The sequence below is a fragment of the Phyllostomus discolor genome, chromosome 1, assembly GCF_004126475.2.
Source record: "Phyllostomus discolor isolate MPI-MPIP mPhyDis1 chromosome 1, mPhyDis1.pri.v3, whole genome shotgun sequence".
Lineage (NCBI taxonomy): Eukaryota > Metazoa > Chordata > Mammalia > Chiroptera > Phyllostomidae > Phyllostomus > Phyllostomus discolor.
Genome location: NC_040903.2, coordinates 169,590,733 through 169,605,011, shown reverse-complemented (window position 1 = coordinate 169,605,011; position 14,279 = coordinate 169,590,733). Strand labels below are relative to the sequence as shown.

Sequence of the window (14,279 nt, the reverse complement as noted above, 5' to 3'; positions counted from 1 at the left end):
CTAAAAGTCATCTCAATGGCTTGTTCTCACCTTGTGTATGGAGGACAATTTATTCTGATGCTTTGAGGGACCATGGATAGACAGAATGGAGCATAAGTCATTCTTGGAGGAAAAAAAGACATACAGTTGCATCATTCACATCCTCACCTACCCCATGTCCACTTTGTCCTTGGCAAGCTTACCTGCTCATCCAGTCACTCAACATGTATACATTGAACTTCCACTATATGCCCGAGGCTGGCCTAGACAAGGCCCTTACCCTCACAGACCTTAGTCTAACAGGAGACACCCACAATGAGCAAGGAATCACATGAATCATGAATCTATACACATGTGCTATGCAGGAGATAGGGTAGCTGGTTTAGATTGGGTGGTCAGGGAAGACCTCTGTGAGAAAGTGACATTTTGCAGACCCTTGGGGGATCAAAACAAGCAAAGGTCTGGAAGAAGAGCATTCCTGGCAGAGGGAAGAGGATTCACAAAGGCTCTGGGGTGAGTTCTGTTTGTTCAAAGAGCAGAAAGAAACCAGTACAACTAGAGCAGAATGTAAGGCAGGCATGGTGGTAAAAGATTAGTCTGGGGTGGTGGTCAGGACCCTGATCTGTTGGCCTCCTGGCCACAAGAAACACAGATTTCATTCTAGGTGTGATGAGAGCACTTGAGGCAAGTGATTTGACTTATAGAAGGTTATTCTGGCTGTTAGGAGAACAGATTTCTGGATGTAAGGATTTGTCATCAAACTATTAACACAGAATTTCACACCAAAGGGAGCAGCCCCTTCCACCTGAGAGACCCTGTCCTCTCTAAGGTGAGAGAAGTAAGGACTGTGGACCTCACATTACCAAAATGAGGAGAGGGTGTCTCCTCCTATTTTCTCTTTCCAGTGGGTCTTCTGTTTTCAGTTTAGGCTCCCAAGTGGACATGCCTCCAATCCCTCTTCACCCCAGGAATAAACAGTTTTGCTTTTTTGTTTGTTTGTTTGTTTGTTTGCTTGTGGAGATTTACCTTCAGAAATAATTCAATCTGCACTAATTCTCTGACATTGGTTCTTCAAGACATTGGAGAAAACAGTTATTAAGATCTGGAGGAAATTTATTATATAAAATGTTTAAACATGAAAAGAACCAGTTACATCCCAGTGTGCCACTTGTGCTAATTCATTCATTCTTTCTTTCTTTTTTGAAACATCTCTACAATTCTAACCAGATTTCCATTGCTTGGACCAAAAGACGACCTTCGATGAGGCTTTCTAGCCAGAGAAATCTTTCTATAAAACAACTTGGAGACACCAGGGTAGGGAAAAGTAGTATTAGTCTGCTCTGGATGCCATAACAAAACACCACAGACTGGGAGGCTGAAACAACAGATATTTGTCCTCATAGTTCTGGAAGCCAAAGTCCAAGATCTAGGTGCCAGCAAGGTTGGACTCTGGCAAGGCCTCTCTCTTCCGCTTACACATCTGCCATCCTCTTGCTGTGTCCTCACACAGCCTTCCCTCTTTCCTCTGTGTGTGCATGGAAAGAAAGCTCTGGTGTCTCAGCTGGGGACCCTATGCCTGTGACCTGTAATTTTCATCCATACATTCATTTGATCCAAGACCCATTAATTCAATGCCCCACACTTGAGAGGTCTCCACATAGTCCATTTCCCCTCCATAAAGCATGGCCTTCTGGGGGTCTCCAATTTACTATTCTTAGGAGCCAGACAGATGACAAGTATTTTAGCAGAAGCAGACATTATCTGCCAAAAAGTATTCAAATACACTTAACATCAAATGGTAAAAAACAAATTTAAACATCCATCTAGCCAAGAAAAATACATCTAAATGACTAATCAGGCCTGTAGGCCAACAGTTTGTAACCTCTTGTGACTATATTGGGCGTGACATTTGTTTCTAAGAATAGGAACATGCGAGACAGAGGAATGGGCAGCTCTCCTAGGACTCTTGACCCTCAAATCCCTGCTGGAGCTGAGGCAGAAATGCTTTGAGTCTCAAAACAGTTTAAGAGACATTAAAATAACACCATCCTACTTTCCACTCATAGAGAAAAATTTGGGTTTATTACTTTATATCACTATAAAGCAATAGCAAACGTAATATAAAATAATAATCCTTTAGGATCTCAACTTAAAAGATCACTTTCCCTCTAAATATGCAAAGAGGAAATGTTTCCAGAATTAATCTGAAGCCTTTGTAGTCCTTTGGCTGAAAGGATCTTCTACTAAAAATTCCTTTGTTGTATTTTGACATGGTAGACCTTACACACAGAACCTGGGGCCAGAGACCTGCCAGAGGAACAAGGGGCCCACCCTTGGGCCCAGCACCCATTGGCCCAAGAGAGCCCAGCACATAAGCCTTGGTTGTTCAGTAAGGATTAGAGGTTGAGATGGAAAATGGTCCAAAGCCCTTTCTTATGTGTCTTTCTTTAAAGAAGCAGACTTCTTTAAGTTTTTGAGGTTTATCTTTATCCTTAAAATAATAAGTTCCCATTAGTGCCTCCCAGGTATTTTCATTTTTCATTGTGGCTACAAATTGGGAGACATTGTAAACTATTTAATGAAAAGGTAAAATTAGAGGAAATTTTATTTATTCTAAATAAAGCTCATTAGAGGAAGTTTTAGGGTTTCAAATGAAAAGGAATCAGTATATTTACCAGTATATTTATTGCAGTATATTTGACCAGTAACACAGAGCACGGTTCTGAGTCCCACTTTCCTTGTCCTGAGTTCATGTTTGTGCATAAACTGGTTCCAGAGCACCAATGGGTGATCCAGCCAGGGAGATGTTAATCAAACAGCCAGTGCATGTGAAATCCCAAGGCAGTGTGTGTACCAAGGAAAAGATACATGGAACATGTGAGAGGAGGATTCTTAGCAAATTGGGAGTTTAGGGGCAACTTCCCCAGGAAAGCAACAGGAGCTGGAGCCAAGGACAGGAGGTTGATGGGCAATAGCAGGGAGCAGGAGGAGCCATGTGGCTTGCAGGAAAGCCCTGCCTCAGAAGGGAGTGCAGAGTGTTGGCAGAACTGAAAGTTGACCATAATGGCTGGACTGGAGGGATAATGGAAGGGAATGACACCTGATGGAGAAAGAGTGATGTGGACCAGATGGCTCAGCACTGCATGGGCCAGAGTAAGAAACCCCTTACAAGGTTGCAAGTGGCAAAAGAAAGGAACCACGATCATCTTATGCTATGAAATGATACCACTGGCTGTGGCAGGATTAGACACTAGAGAGGTCTGAGCAGGTGCAGGGTAGAGTGACAACCATTGCTGTAAGTCAGGAGAGGAGACAGAAGCTTAGACCAGCATGGGGCAATGGAGATGGAGAGGAGGAGGCAGGTGTGAGAGCTATTGCGGCGTGTGAGTGGTTGGATCTGCAGGGTGAGGGAGAAGGAGGTGCTCAACTAGGTTAGTTTCCTCCCTTGAGCCCTGGGATGTATGGAGGTGCATTCATGGAGGCAGGGGACACTGGAAGAAGAACGAATTGGGGAGGTGACAGCATGAGTCAGTTTAGACAAGTTGACTTGGAGATGCCTTTGCATCCCCCAGTAACCCCTGGTCTTTCAGTTCACAGATCCCCACTTGTAACTGTTGCCATAGTAATGGAAGAAGGTTATCTCCAAAGTGTGGTGGGGCAGATGATGATGCTCTCCCTCCATACCCCCACTCTGGAGCCTCTTCAAGAAGTCCACTTAAGATGTTTCATTTTTCATTCTAGTTGAAGAAGAAACTCAATTCTCCTATTTTGAGGGGAAAAAATAGGTAGGGCCTTCTTAACATGGATGTGGTGTTCTAACTACTCTTCCCCTTCTTGCCCTGGAGGGTTTGGCCACTCCCTTTAAACATGGGGAATCAGATGAAGTAGAAGACAAGGGGGAGAGACAGACCCCTGAGAATATCACTGGAGAATGAGGACTGGCCCGAGCTAGTCTAGGGAATGGGTCTCCTGCCTCCACCATTAAACCCGCAGGAAACAACAAGGCAAAAAAACACACACAAAAATGTCTTAAACTGGCATCCCTGAGTCTACATGTTCTGATGTGGTGGTACTTGGCAAATCAAAAATAATTTTTAAAATTCTGATGGTCTGGCATTTGGAATTTTGAAAGCAATCTGGAAAATCCTGATACCCAGCGTTGGTGTCTCCAACACTAGCTGCAGAAACAGATTGCCAGGATGATTTCAGGAAGATAAGATGAGTGAGCAGATCAGAAGAGAGCCACTCGTTTGTAGCGGCATTGATGAGTTCTGACGACACACTCTTTAACAGACTCCAGCAGTAAGTCTATACTGATTAATTCCCCTTTTTGGCCCCAGAGCCTTTCAGGGGGTCAAATACAGTGTAACTGTGCTTTACAGCCTCACACCAAGGGTTTCTGCTTTAATTGGCTCATCTGTAATTGATAAAGGCTTCAAAGTATAAGCAAAAATAATAATGGCCAAGAGTTAGAAAGAAGCACAATCTAAAATACAAATAATTACACAATAGTGGTAGAATAATATCCAAATGTCTGGGCGATCTGACAACCTTACAAGGTTGAGGTCTCAATTATGCTGGCTTTTTAGACCTTCACTATCTTAAGCCAGCAGAAGCTACAATAATAACTCTTGTTTGAGGCAGAGTGTTTACTAAGTAAAATGACTAGTTAATTTGCTATGTAATATTCCATTGGATTCTCCTTTTCTAGCTCCAAAACCACAGTCCATGCCACAGCTTGGAACAATAAAAGAATTTCTTGTCTAGGGTTCTTGCCAAAAAACTCCACAAAGTAGCTCTACTCCCCAAAAGATGCCCATGAGGGTTTATGCAAGTTTAGTCTTTACCACAAGGGTCAGAAAATCCAACTTGGCCATATCTATTTACGTGCAGTCACCAGAGAACTCATATAAAATAAATGAATGTCAAAATAATAATGCCACAGGAGCCCACATAAAATGACTTCTCTTCCTTATATTATGTGAAGCCTTCTTTCCCACCCCCACCCCCCCCCGACCCCCGCCACTGATTGTGCACATGTTACTCTGGTAAACAGCCCTCCAGCCCCCTGGCTCCAGGGATCACATGTGACCATGGTGGCAGGGCTCCCCTTGTCACCCAGACTCCCAGCAGGGACAGATTGTCCTTCCAGGAGGATCACAGCAAGGACTCTTGGCATTCAAGGTCCTTCCCACATATTCTGTTAACATTGACCAGGTATTTTAGGGCTGCTTATTATGTGCCAGACACTGTGATGGGTACTAGAGATAAATGTGATTTTTAAAAACGGAGTTCCTGCTCCCAGGGAGTTAAAGCCCATTGGATGACAACAGCTAATGCTTATTGACCAGCTGCTGTATGTGTTAGATGCATTAGTTCACCTAATTGTCAGCCCTCTAAAAACAGAGGCTACTGTCATCCCCATCTTACAAATGAGGAAGTTGAGGCGGAGAAAAGACTAAATGCCAAAGTTTTCATGCAAAAATATAGGCAGCCTGGGTCTGGAGCCTGCATTCTCTAACTATTATGCTCATCCTCCTCTCCACTACCTTCCAATGTGTCCACTCAGGAAGCAGCGGGAGAGAGGGTGTAGGATAGTCCAGGCAAAGGAGAACCATCTTTTGAAGATAGAGACAAGAATGAGGTAAAAGAAATGTCTTTCCAGGGGAAGTCAAGAGGATATGTTTGAAATTTTATTCCCTTTTCTGGGGGAAAATTACATTGCATAGTCTAAAGAGAAAGTGGGTGGTGGGGATGGAAGCTTCTTGCTCATTCCCCATTTTTCTCTCTAACCTTGACCTTGCTTCTGAGGCAATGGGGCAAGCACATCCCCCAGATAGGATCTGTGACATCGGCACCATGGCACAGAAACCAGATTTGTCATGTTGGTATGAGGCCAGACTTGTCTATGTGACGGGCTGGAAGTTTCTCTGAGATTGAGGTCAGCAAAAACCAAGTGCTTCCTGGAGGTAAGATTGAGAAAGTTTTTCTGGCTATGTGTCAGCTTCTGAGAGTAATTTGCATGAAATTTGTAAGAAGTGTAGTTTCAAGGCCAAAAACACAGAATTTGCCAGATTTAAGGTAGGGAGTCTGGTTGACTAGACATTTGTCTGCCAAGAGTTTACCCTTCATCACCTTCCGAGAATCAATAAGCCAGGTCTAAGGGTTAACATTTTAGGAAGTGGCCGGGTCTGCAAATGTGTTCAGCAACCCACAATAGGAGGAGCGGAAATGGGATGTCAGGACCCAGTAGGCGGAGAGGCAAGATCAAAAGCAGCACTGGCTGACAGTAGAGTCAGTGTTTTGTAGTCAGCAGACCAACAGTGAATGAGCTTCCTCCTCTTTAAAATGGAGTTAATGAGAATACCAATCGGAAAAGATGGCTGTGATAATCCTATGAGTTTGTGAGTATAGCTCACTCTGCACATTGGCTGGCACATAATGTATTCTTGATAAATGTTAGCTGTCTTCATCATTATCATCACCACCACCACCACCATCATCATCATCACCATCATCCTGGCTCTTCCTCTTACCATATATGTGACGCAGGACAACTTTTTTAATATCTCCAAGTTTCAGATTCCTCTTTACATTTAAGATAAAAAAATAGTTGTCTTCAAGGATGTGTATGGTAAAGGTGAAACAAAATGACCCACATAAAACACTTACAATGCTTAGCAGATAGTAGGTGCTCATTGAGTGAGTCGTATTGCCTATGGATTTTAAGAACTTTCCTTTTTTGATTTGTAGTCAAAGCAGGTATTCTTACATAGATATACATGACTATGAAGGAAGACGCCAAAATCTGCCCAATGGAAAACGTCTACTGGAAGAGACACTCTAGTTTTCCATGGGAGTTTTCCTTTTCCTTTTCTTTTTTTTTAATCACCTGTGAAAAACATTGATCGGTTGCCTCCTATACACACCAAGATGGGATTGACCCCGGCACCCAGGCATGTGGTCTGATCAGGAATCGAACCCATGACCTTTTGGTTTATGGGATGGTGCTCCAACCAACCAAGCCACACTAGCCAGGGCCCTTTTCATTTTATGTGTAGCCCCATGTGACATTTTTCTAAGACCTCAGATGTCCCACACATTAAGGAACTTTTATTTTTTAAGAAATCAGAGAAAATTGGCGATTTGGGCACCCATGGTTGCCAGATTGAGCAAATAAAAGTAAAAGTGTCCTTTATTGTATCTGGTAATCCTTCATGATGTCAATTTACCTTTTTGTAAAATCCAAGCTAAGGGCTGACTTGTGCTTTGTGACTTTCTGTGATGTCACAGAATTCAAGTTTGAGGTCATCTCAGAAAGATGCTTCATAACATGCATATTATTTCTTAGGATAGCTGGTTTTCAAGGGGATCTTCTCCCATGAATCATGTTAGGCACACATAAAAGCAAAGTAGATCTTGGAGGTTAGACTCTAGTAAAAAGGCCCTAGAATAACTTCTTCAAGGCTTCTCCTCATTATTACTTCCTGTTACTATCAATGGCATGCCACGTATTCCCTCCCTTACCCCTTCTCTAGCCCTACAAGGTTTTGTCTCTCACTAATTGGGACCACTGCTGGCGTTTCACAGTGTGAGTGATGGAGTGAACCATGGCTTCCTAAGGATGGTATTATGAGAGCCCATGGCAAGCCTGGCCTCTGTTTTGTTCAACCCATAATATTCAGGAGTTAGTCATATCTCTTTCCAAACTCCAGTGGCATTTCCCAGTGACTTTATTTTTGAAATGAAAATGCAAGTGGAGGAATAAGTATCAAGTTAATGACATTTAGCTCAAAACCAAGACAGCAAACTTACTTCTAAGTATGTTTTTTGATGGGGATGAGAGGAATATTCTTGTATACTTCAAAGAAAGGTCGGGTGTTATGGACTCTCCTTAACTTCTCACCAACTGCCCTACCCCAGAACATTTTCTTCTGCAAGGCAGGCCTTGAGGGGAGGCCCTCTCTGGAGTTTTCATGTCCAGTCCTTATGTCATTACTGGCTGAGATCACATGGAACTAGCAGTCTTCAAGGCAGAGACTTTCAGACCCTAGCAGCCGAGATGGGGGATGAGAAGAAGCTGGTGCAATCTCCCTCCCAGCCTGAGTCAGGGGAAGGAAACAGGCTGCAGGGGAACATCTAGCCCCAGGGCCTGTGCTCAGCTTCTGGGTGCCCCCACCACATACTTTGAAGTTCTGAACTTAGGACCTCCAGAACAGCCCTGTCTGCTTTTAGCTGGGCCCACACCACCTGACAAGGGTCGGAAGGCTTTGGGGTGTTACAGTTGGTCCTCCCGCCTCCCAACAGCTGTGACCACACCTGAACCCTAGATACAGAGACAACACGTGTGGTGGCCCTTCTCCAGTCCTTATGTTTAACTCCTCTCCTCGCACTCCACCTCTGCCTCCCAGCCTAGGTACCAGGGACGGTTCTTTGTGACCTAATGAGGGAAACTAAAATTGCCTGCTAATATGCTCTGCCTTGAAAGATCTTCCCCCTTGGTCCTCATCCCTGATAGGGCAGAAAGCTGGGAGGAACAGAGGGGCACTTTGCTTCTTGTCAGAAGCTTGCCAAAGGGCACTAAAGGGTAAGAGGTAGACCATGGCCCACTGGGGTCCCCCAGCACCGTGTTCAGCAGAGGAGACTGAGTTGGCATAATACCCTTCAGCAGACATGGAACCCACCCACCTGCCTCCTAGCAGTGCTGGCAGCTAATAAACAGTGACATTGACCTTATACTTCCCCAAGTCATCTAGGGGAGGACCTTCAAAGATATGAGTTAGGAGTGAACAACATGGCTTTGTCCCTTTTTTGGGGACAATACATAGGACCTCAGGATCCTCTGCCCAAACATCCCCAAGCTTGCTTCCAGTCCGTTTTACAGGTCAGCCGTTCTAAGGCCGATGTGTGCACCACAGCCTTCAGGGTGGGCATTGATGCAGCAGGGAAAGAACTTGGATGTGAGAGCTGGGGAAGTCGTATGGACATACAAGGGGTCCCTACTGAGAGGGGGAAGAGAAAGGCAACGGAAAGGAGGGTCCAGGCATGGGCTGGCTCTCTCGGTGCTGCCACATTCTGACAAGGAACTCTGAGGAGTCCAAGAGTTCTAAATTTAAACCTTCCAGGTTGTACTGCAGGTATTTTTGTCAAGGTAGGAGGACAGAACATATTTTATTTATTTTTAGCTTCATTTATAATTTTATGATATTTAGACATATGGTTTGTGGGCTCCATCTGTCCTCTTGTCTTTGGGCCAATGACACTCTACACCCCGGCCTGCCACCTTCTGGGACAGAAGGCTTCGAGCCTACCTGGCTTGGTGGTCCCGCTGAACCCACACACTGAGCAACCTCACATCCGACCCAGTCTCCAAGCTGCCCTAGTTTGGCACCTAAGAGTGGTTCTGCCTCACAGGGCATTGAGTAAAGAATTCATCCTGATAGCCATGTTTTGCACAAACCCCATACTAGTTTTCATGTCTATGTTGCTTAGGGTATAAAACAGAACATAAGTTTTTTCCAGCTTCCAGGAGCTGTTAAACTTAATTCAGTTGAACTACGGGTCTTGGAGACACGCCTGAAGAAGATGAGGTGGTTCAAATTTGGCTGACAACTGACCTTCTTTTCCTGGGTGGCACATGCCAGCTAAGGAAGAAAGGAACAATGTCGGCATGAGAGTTCCCAGGAGGCAATTGGACAAAAAGGGAATGAAGCAGCTGCTGGGGGAGGGACTTTGAAAAAAGCATGTACGGATATTTGGGGAGAAATTTTACTATGTCTTATGAGGAGCTCGCCTGACTTCCCCAAAGAAAAGTCAGTGAACTCTCTATTATCCAAGATTGCTTATAGGTTTGGATCTGCTTCTTTGTTTTGGAGGAGGGTGACTGAGGGAGAGGGCCAAGTGCTAAGTCTAGCCTGAAGAGGATCTTGGAGTGATGGCAGGAACTATAGAGGGCCCAGGTGCATCTGGGTTAACTAACTAAAAGGAATATCAGGCATCCATTTCTCTTTCCGGGTCCAACAGTGTGAAGGCTTCAGAACAGGTGACCACAGGTCTCAGATTGAGACAAGGGACAGCGGCCGCAGGCCCACTCAGGGCTTCCTAGGGGATAAACGAAGAGAGGAGAGTTGCATGCTGGAGCTTGGCTCACCAAACTCTGCCTTTAAACACGTGCTTTGATTGTTTCACTTTTCTGTTTTTATTATAAAAGTAGTTCGTCTCATTAAATAGAACTTGGGAAGTATAGAAAAAGTTAAAGGAAAAGAAAAATCACCCATTGCCCTACCATCTGAATGCCATCAATGTAAACATTTTTAATATTTCCTTCAAAGCTTTTTGTTCTTTGCATAGATGTGGGGGGGGAGGGTGTGCATGCATGTGTGTGACAGAAAGAGAGATTGATTTTAACATAATTGATTCCACTTCCCTAAAGAGCACTCTTTTCAAAGCAACAGGATTAATGTGATTTTTTAAGGTTCTAAAATGACTCATTTTAGAATTATTGAGCAAAAACCAAGTTGACTTTTCTTTACCTGTCAACAGAAATCATGTAACATTCAGCTGCTTTCCTGCTGTTTAAGGGAAAGGATAACGAGATGTAAATCAAAATGGAAATCAAAGGATAACAAGATGTAAAGATAAGAAATGTAACTAAGGCACACACTATGACAAGTTCAATACTTAAATAATTTCATAAACTTGAATCTTCAGATGCAATAGACCTATTTCTGACTAAGGTTAAAGAGGTGAAAAATCAGATTGAATCATCTGAATTTTCTTTAAAAAAAGATTTCATTTATTTTTTTAGATAGAGGAGAAAAGAAGGAAAAAGAGAGGGAGAGAAACATCGCTCAGCTGCCTTTTGCATACCCCCAACTAGGAATGTGCCCTAGAATGTGCCCTGTCTGGGAATCAAACCAGTGACCTTTCGGTTCACAGGCCAGCGTTCAGTCCACAGAGCCACACCAGCCAGTGCTAATCATTTGAATTTTCTGATAAGTCCAGTCCTAAAATGGATTAGGATTCAATTTTCCCAGCACAGGTAACTTCACATTTACATGGTGACTCTTCTCAAAGATGAACAAAAGATGAAAACTGACATGCCTGACCAAGGAATCAGTAGTATATTCAATGCACGGTAAATTACATTTTACAGTAAGTGAAGACTGAGAAACCAAATTCATTTTGCTACAGTCCCAAAGACACCAAAGTGGAATCTCAGATCATTATTTCCTCAATGAGTTTGAGAAAGTATCCCAGGGAGAAGCATTTCCAGTCAACTCAATAAGCTCTCAAATCCCTGGGCTTTCACTTACGCAGATCCTAACAGCCAGAAGATTTTAGGCTAACTCCTCACTTTCTAACTTCATCATTTAGATCAGGCAATTCATATGCCGCCACTCTGAGAAGCCCTCCTCCTGCATTCAAAATCTTTGTTTACAAGACCCCTCTAAATCCTCTGTATTATTCTGCCATATATAACAAATATATTCTGCTTAATAACAATATTTTAAGTGTTTCTGAATAATATATTTACAAGGGTTCAAAAATCCAGCATATAAAACACATCCAAGCATACTGTCTTGCTCCTGCCCTTGCTCCTACATCTAACAAATACTATTTGTGCTTGAGTTTCTTTGTGTCTTTTCCAAGATGTGTTCATGTAAACATAAATACTAATCTATTATTTCTCCATCCTTATTTTCTCACACAAAAGATAGCTTGATCTACATACTGTTCTTGATAGACATACTATTGCTTCACATATGTTCTATAGTTTGATAGACATACTATTCTGTATGTCTGTTTTTATTTAAATGTGGAATGCCTCACAAGTTTGCTTGTCATCCTTGCTCAGACGCCATGCTAATCTTTTCTGTATTATTCCATTCTTAGTATTTGTGCCGCCGGAACATCTGTACTTTGCTCTTTCAATTTTAACTTATCAGTCATCACAAAAATCTTTCCATATCTGTTCAGAGAGTAATTCCTCATTCTCTTTTAAATCCTCTTCAAAATTAAAAAAATACTATTTCATGTTGTCTCCTAATATATTTAACCAGTTCCACTAATGATAAACATTTGGGTTGTTTCCAATCTTTTGCTAGCCAATGATGCTTTGTAAACATATGTTAATTTGCATTGTGCATCTATATCCTTGGATAAATTCCCAAAGGCAGAATGGTTGGAAAAGAGACTGCACAATGCTGTAATGTTGCTCGAAGGTGTCAAATTGCTTTCCAGAGAGCTTTTACCTATTTATACTCCCACCAAAGATACAGAAGAAACCTGTTTCCTCCCAGCCTTGCCAACAGAGAGATAAGGAGGGAGACAAATTTAGGAAGGAGTCATTTGGCATCAAAAGCAACAAGAGGACAAGAGGAAAACTGCCAAAGGCACAGACAATATCAGACCTGACATCTCCCCAGAGGTTCAACCGGTCTCTCCCAGAGACACCAGGGAACCTCTGTTAGCTCCATCTGAATGTGTCTAACATACCTCACTCGGAACTCACTAAACTGGGAGCCTCCTCTTGGATTCTCTCATTTAAAATATTGAGGGAGAAAGTGTATGCAGGTACACTTTCACTTTTTATTTTACAAACTCTAAATTTGTATGTTTTATTCTATAACAAGGAGTGCATATTTCTTTTGTGATTTTAAACCAATGGTAATGGACTTCAAAAAAATGTAAGTCACATTTGTAGAAAAGTGACTAGACTTTTCTTTTCCCTCTTTTCTTTATTTATCCATTCAACTGAGACAGGATAGTAGAAGCTAGGAAAATTCCTTGACAAGTGGAATAGGGAAACTGAGACAGAAAGCTGAACTCAGTGGCCAAGCAATTTTCAGCCGGATAGAGAAGGTCACCTCCCTGGAGATAACATCTAGGCTTCAACAGTATTTCAGCTCCAGGCCCAGAAAAGCAGCAAAACCAGGTGGACACCAGAACCAACCACAATGACCAACGACCCCTGCTCTGTCATTGACCAGTCAGTTGGAGACCTGGCCCTAAAAGGGCACACTTGGAGAACTGCTGAATATTCTATTAAAACCTTGCCTGAGGGCTTCCCTAAACTTCTGGCCTGCAGGGAGAAAGGGATAAAAGCCTCAAAACAAAGGACCCAGCGTACACTCTCCCTCCGGGGAGCAGCCCATACCATTCCCTTTCCCCTCTTTTCCCCCCATTTTTGCCTTCACAGGCACAAGACTCCTAAACTCTAAGGCAGTGGGCAGCTGCAGCCTGTCCCAGGCTAACCCCCTGAACCTGTCCCAAAGCCCCCTCTTCTCTGACTTCCCAGAGAGCTAAGGCAGCCCAGCCTAGGCTCTCTCCTGTTGCTTCTGTGCTAGGCCTGTCCTTGTTTCACTGACCCAGCTTTAATAAACATACCCTCCTAGTCACCTGGGCTCATGTTGTGAAATCTTTCCTACACTAAATCAAGAACACACACACTACAGCTGGCCCAGCGCACACCCACTCTGGACCAGGCCCCTTTCTGGTAACACAGCCACTTTTTATTCTGATGTTTTGTTTTGTTTCCCTGCCAGGTGCCTAGGAGAATGGTTTCAAATAATTTAACGCTATAGGGAAATTTATCAAAGAAAAAACATTACTTCTATTTCTTTATAAATTATTCCTAAGCATCTCCCCACCCCAGCCAGGACTCTCACACCAACTCCAAATTTTTAAACTCAATGGAAATTAAGGAAAAAAACTTTTAATGAAATATTTAAGTAATAGTTATTGAAAAAAGTTATTGGAGTTGGGATACTATTTTAGGGCAAATTTATACTGATAGGATTTGTGATAGCGGGGTGGTGGTATTTTTATGTGCTAGAGCACACTTTTCAATCCACTCAAGTCCTTTAAATAAGTGCACGTTTATATCCATTTTATGCCATTTGGAGCAAAATTGTACTTAAGTTAGAGGAGCTGCTTTTAGAATCACATTCTTGGTCAAATATAGAATTCCTCTGTTACCAATACCTTTATCAAAGCATCCTCCTGGTGCCCTTAACCCGGGTGCATTCCCTTCTGCACAGATAAGGACACTACACGTTAATGCACCTGGGCCATCCTTCTGATGCAGCATCAGGCAAAAAGCCAGGTAACAAAGGAACATTGTATTGATCTCATGGGCACGCTTCCTGCCGGCTCAGCTCACAGCGCAGTTCCGTCTTTGCCAACCAAGCGGCATTGAACAGCTATGTTCCAACTGAGTTGCATTTAGCCTTGTTGCTTTATGAAAGTTAGTGAAATGTGGGAAAAATATAAATGCAAACACCAGTAAAGAGAAGTGT

The 14,279-nt window shown here is 43.0% G+C and overlaps 1 pseudogene; it reads right to left on the bottom strand.

The window, feature by feature from the left end:
- Window positions 1-11,791: 11,791 nt before the first annotated feature.
- LOC114493600 lies at window positions 11,792-11,892 on the bottom strand (annotated as a pseudogene).
- Between the last annotated feature and the right edge of the window lie 2,387 nt (window positions 11,893-14,279).